The sequence below is a fragment of the Medicago sativa genome, chromosome 6 (assembly GCF_051527215.1).
Source record: "Medicago sativa cultivar Bolivia chromosome 6, Bolivia_mono, whole genome shotgun sequence".
In the NCBI taxonomy this organism is placed as follows: Eukaryota; Viridiplantae; Streptophyta; class Magnoliopsida; order Fabales; family Fabaceae; genus Medicago; species Medicago sativa.
The window spans coordinates 90,936,082-90,941,794 of NC_140754.1; positions in this window are offsets into that span (position 1 = coordinate 90,936,082).

The window sequence follows — 5,713 nt, forward strand, 5'->3', positions numbered from 1 at the left end:
CTAAAGGGGATTCAAAGCCTCGACTGTTGAGGTGGATCTTGTTATTGCAAGAATTTGATCTTGAGATTCGTGACAAAAAGGGAGTCGAGAACGTGGTAGCTGATCACCTCTCCAGACTGGAGAATGATGAGGTGACAAAGAAGGAGAAGGCCATCAAGGCCGAGTTTCCTGATGAACAGCTGTTTGCTATTGCAGAAAGACCTTGGTTTGCTGACATGGCAAACTTTAAGGCCGGCAACATAGTTCCTGATGATCTGACCTACCCTCAGAGGAAAAAGTTCTTCAAAGATGCAAACCATTACTTGTGGGATGACGCATATCTGTTTAAGGTAGGTACTGACGGGTTGATTAGACGTTGTGTTGCAGGTGAGGAAGCACATAGTATCATGTGGCACTGCCATAGCTCAGCTTATGGAGGCCACCACAGTGGAGAAAGAACAGCTGCAAAAATTTTGCAAAGTGGATTCTGGTGGCCCACCCTTTTCAAAGATTGCCACGACTTTGTCACAAGATGTGACCGATGCCAAAGGACAGGTAACATATCAAAGAGGAATGAAATGCCCCTAAAAGGAATCATTGAAGTTGAACCATTTGATTGTTGGGGTATTGATTTTATGGGACCATTCCCTTCCTCTTACTCTTATCTCCATATTCTAGTATGTGTTGATTATGTCACTAAGTGGGTTGAAGCGATACCATGTGTTGCTAATGATGCCAAAACGGTTGTCAACTTCCTTCAAAAGAATATTTTCACTAGGTTTGGAACCCCTAGAGTATTGATCAGTGATGGGGGGAAGCATTTTTGCAATAATTTTCTTGAAAATGTGCTCAAAAAGTATAACATCAAGCACAAAGTTGCAACTCCCTATCACCCACAAACTAGTGGTCAAGCAGAGGTTTCAAACCGACAGCTGAAACAGATTCTGGAGAAGACAGTTGCGTCAAATAGGAAAGATTGGTCTAGGAAGTTAGATGACGCACTGTGTGTTGGAACAAAATGTGTTTAACAATGAACCTTAAAGAGTTTTGATGATAACAAGGTATTAAAAATTGTAAATTGGACTAGCTAATATTTGTTCAAGTGTACAGGACCATAATTACAAAGTTACATCATCATTGGTTCTGAATGAGCAAATAAAGAGCAAAGGAAACAACAAAACTTTGAAGCTTGGACGCTCCTGAAGGCAACTTGTTACTGAAGAGAAAAAGCGCTCCTGAAGTTAAGCCGCTTCTGAAAGAAAGATTAGTGCTCCTGAAGAATAGTGCTCCTGAAGACAAGAAGTCCAGAAGTCATATCATCAGAAGCTGCATCATCAGAAGCTGCAGAAGTCATATCATCAGAAGCTGCATCATCAGAAGCTGCCTCATCAGAAGCCATTTCATCAAGAATTGAAGTATTATCAATGCAAAAGCTGTCTATTGGATTCGAAAACACAAACAAAGGATTAGTGGATTTTGCAACGGTCATTTCAAAGGTGTTTGAAGGCTTGTGCTTGCAATTTGGACGAAAGCGTTGACATTGTACTTTGTACGAATTGTACAACCACGTTCTCCACTACTCTGTTTTGTGTCCACGCTACAGGACAAGAAAACAGCTCCAGAATACGGCTTCGCCTGCATATATGTTCCTTTGGATAAGGAATGGATTTCAAATTGGTTCTTCATAGGACAACAACCAAATCAGGCAAAAGATCATTGGTGAAAAATCAAGCTTCAACAACGACTCTTTGGTGCGCTGGCAATTTCACAACGTCTCTTTCACACCTCTATATAAAGGAGTGAAGACTAAGAGATTTGGTAATGCAAGAACGCTGAACGAAAGACTCACAAGATTTTCACAAGTACCAAACCTCTGCTGAAATTGTTCTGCATTCACTTAGAATTTCTGTGTCTCAAAGTCATATCTTAGAAATTCTTAAGTCCATTGAGTCTGTATCTGATTTGTATTGTGAGCACCTCTGATTGTATATCAAGTGTTCAACCTTAAACAATTTTCTGTGTAATTTTGTTTAGTTAGGAAGTCTCTTGCAATTGTGCTTGAGCAGGAAGTCTCTTGATTGTGTTCTTGAGCAAAGGAAGTCTCTTGCTTGTGTGCTTGAGCATTGGAAGTCTCTTGCTTGTGTGCTTGAGCATTTGTAATCAGATATTACTCATAGTGAAATCTCCTTGGAAGTGCAAGGGGGACTGGACTACTTCCGGATTGTGGAAGGAACCAGTATAATTGCTTTGTGTCGTTCTTCTTTTCTCTCTCTGTTTTATTCCGCTGCATATAGATTCTGATAATCACTTCAGAAGCTGTCTCACTTAGCTTCTGATCAGTGTGTTCAGTTTTTAGGAGAAACGAAGAATTTTCCAAAACACAATTCAACCCCCCCTTCTTGTGTTTTTCTCACCTTCACTGTGGGCATATAGGACAGCCTTTAAGACCCATCTTGGGTTCTCACCCTATCAGTTAGTATATGGGAAGGCATGTCATCTTCCAGTCGAGCTAGAACATAAAGCTTATTGGGCCATTAAGGCCTTAAATTTTGATCAAGTAGCCGCTGGTAAGAAAAGAATTTTGAAACTTAATGAACTTGAGGAGATGAGGCTTAGAGCGTATGAAAATGCACTCATCTATAAAGCCAGGACAAAAAGGTATCATGACAAAAACTTAGTGCCTAGGGATATTAACTGTGGACAACTAGTTTTGTTGTATAATTCCAGGTTGAAGCTGTTTCCTGGGAAGCTCAAGTCAAAATGGTCTGGACCATTCTTGGTCAAAAGTGTGTCACCATATGGAGCTGTTGAACTAGTAACACCTGAAGGAGATCGAAGTTTCAAAGTAAATGGACAAAGAGTTAAACCATACCTAGGTGGCGACCTACCTAAAGGAAGGGTGGCACTCATTCTGAAGGACCTCTGAGGATCCTTAGCAGTCAAGCTAGTGACGATAAAGAAGCGCTGGGTGGGAGGCAACCCACTAGATTTACTTTGTTTTTCAATACTTTCAGTTTTTATTTTCTTTTTAATGTCGAAGTCCATTGAACTTATTTCCCTATTGTAATTGCTCCTGCACTTGTCTATTATTAATGAATTTGTTTTGTTTCATGTGACCTATTCCAGTTTAGTAACAGTTGTTTGATGAAACGGTATTCCAAAAGTTCTAAAGGAGGGGTGACTTGATTCAAAGGCGAAGTGTACGGCGTTGCTAGGTAGTCACGTACTCCCAGAAATCTCAGCCATAAGGTTCATTGCCAAATTTGTTTTTCAATTTACTTATATTTAGATTAGTTTTCCATGCAACTACATTTCTAGAACTTGCATTGTTTCTTTATTATTGATTGGTCTTTGTCAATTACACACTGAGGCAAAAGTGCTTGGTCCTGTGAGCCTTTTTGAAGCCTACCCTGATTTAATTTGTTGAATGTATCCTTTCTTAACCAATTGTGAGCCGGTAGGATTAGAACTTTTTGTTCGGTGACAAACTGCATTACAAGCCTAGAGACTTTTAGGACTTGTCCCTTAATGAATTTCTGAGTTAAGGCATTGTAGAATGTTGCTAAAGATTAAGTTTGGGGTTGCTATTGGAATTTGCAACCAACTAAGTTTGGGGTGGGGGTACTAGAGAATAAGAGAACAAAGAATGAACTTTATCATGAAAAATATACACAAAAATGGTGTATAAAAAAAAAAAGAAATTGAATGATGAAAAAGGGACAAAACATTGAAAATCCGAGTAACTTCAAACTCGATTGTCCCTAAATGTTAAAAATATTCTCTAGTACCTTTGCATTGATTGTATTTCCACAAGGTGAATGATCGAAGGATTGAATTTTGTGCTCTAACTTCCGTAGGAATGCCTAACTCAAATTTTGTGTAGCCTACTTATCCAAATATATCCCACCTTTCACCTAAGCCCCGTTATAACCCTAAAGACCTCAAAAGTGTGTAATGATATTGACTTTGATTGATGTTTAGAAACTTTTCAAGCGTATGGTAATATGTAGACCTGCATGTCGACTGGTAGAACCCTATTTCATTGTTGCGTGGAGTTGTGAATTGGTGGATGCGAACAAGTCAAACTAGCTCATCTTTAGCTAGAAGGAGAATGAACTTTTGGGTACTATCGTTTTGTCAGGTAACTGTTATTTTACTGTCATTTGTCACTGTTGCAAGCAAATTCCTTGAGGACAAGGAATGGTTTAAGTTTGGGGTTGTGATGACATTCTGTCATTACGTAATATTAGGGACTTATTGTGACATTTTGATAGAGTTCTCATGCAATTTCTACTGTTCTGGAGTGCAAAAAGCTTAAATGTTGAAGTCTGTTCGAAGGAAATCGCGCCACGCCAATTTCAAGCCGTGCTGCGATTTTTGAAGCAAAATTACATCCTCCCTGTTTGAGGGAAATCGCGGCACGCCTATATACATGGCGCGGCGCGATTTTGATGGGTCAGGCCCATGACTTCTATAAATACTGCACTAATCCTGAAGAACAAGGGTTACGATTTTGGAGAGCAAAGTGCGATTTTGAGACATCAGAGACGGCTAGAAGGGCGATTTCTTCAACCTTTTACCAATTCATGTATGTTTTAATTATTTCATTGATTATGCTATTTGTAAACTCGATTATGAGTAGCTAAATCTCTCAGAGATTAGGTCAGAGATGAATCTATGTAACCCTAATTGATACACGTTGCTGTGAAACTCTATTACTTATTAATGATATTCTAGTTTTCATTCAATTCAATTGTTCTTACTGCTTTTTATATCCTGATCAAATATAAACATGATTTTGTGAGATCGAATGACTACTGACCATAGCTTTCGACTTAGACCTAATTGAATTGTTCTAATAAACATGGTTAGTCTAGGAATGGATAATCGTTTGTTAGTGATATTAGGTTAACGTGCTTAAAACTTTGATGATTATTAGACCACCTAAGGAATTAGGGGCTGTAGTTTAAAAAGAGGGTCCTAACTCAAGGGATTGATTAGGGCTAATTTGTTAACTATCGTGAAACTAGAGAATCATTAGTAATAATAGGTGCAGTAACCAATTAGGGGAAACATAGAGGATTCGAAGACCTGATCTCATCTCTCTCTTATTTTCTTAATCAAATCTTTACTTTTTTATTTGATTTCTTAAAATCAAACCAAATCTACTGCCTAGTGGCAAAACAAAATAAACTTTTATACATCCTACTTTTATAACGCAATTGAATTATTGAAGTTAAAAACAGTCCTCGTGGGAACGATATTTTTACTACTTCGATAGTATTTGGTGCACTTGCCAGAGATCTATCAATATTGTAGAAATGATTGTAATAATATTGGTTATAAAGCTAGAGTCTGTTAATCGATCGAGAGATTGCTGCTGTTATGCTTGCTCGTTATCTTATACCGCAAGCGAAATAGTTCGATCCCCTCTCGTTTTTACTTTAGTGTCATCTATGGATATAGTGTTACAAACAAACAAATTATATCCAAACCCTTAACGTGAACGATTGTGAAAATGCTTATGATTAACGTAACTCCCTGTGGAAACGATCCTATATATACTCACGTGTACATAGTTATATGACATGTAGGAAAAATCTTACATCAAAATGGCGCCGTTGCCGGGGAGTAACGGAAATTTTTATCATAAGTATTGAAACAATTTTGTCATGTTAAGTCAATTTTGCACAAAATTCTTTCATGCATATACTTATACACATATATCATTCAT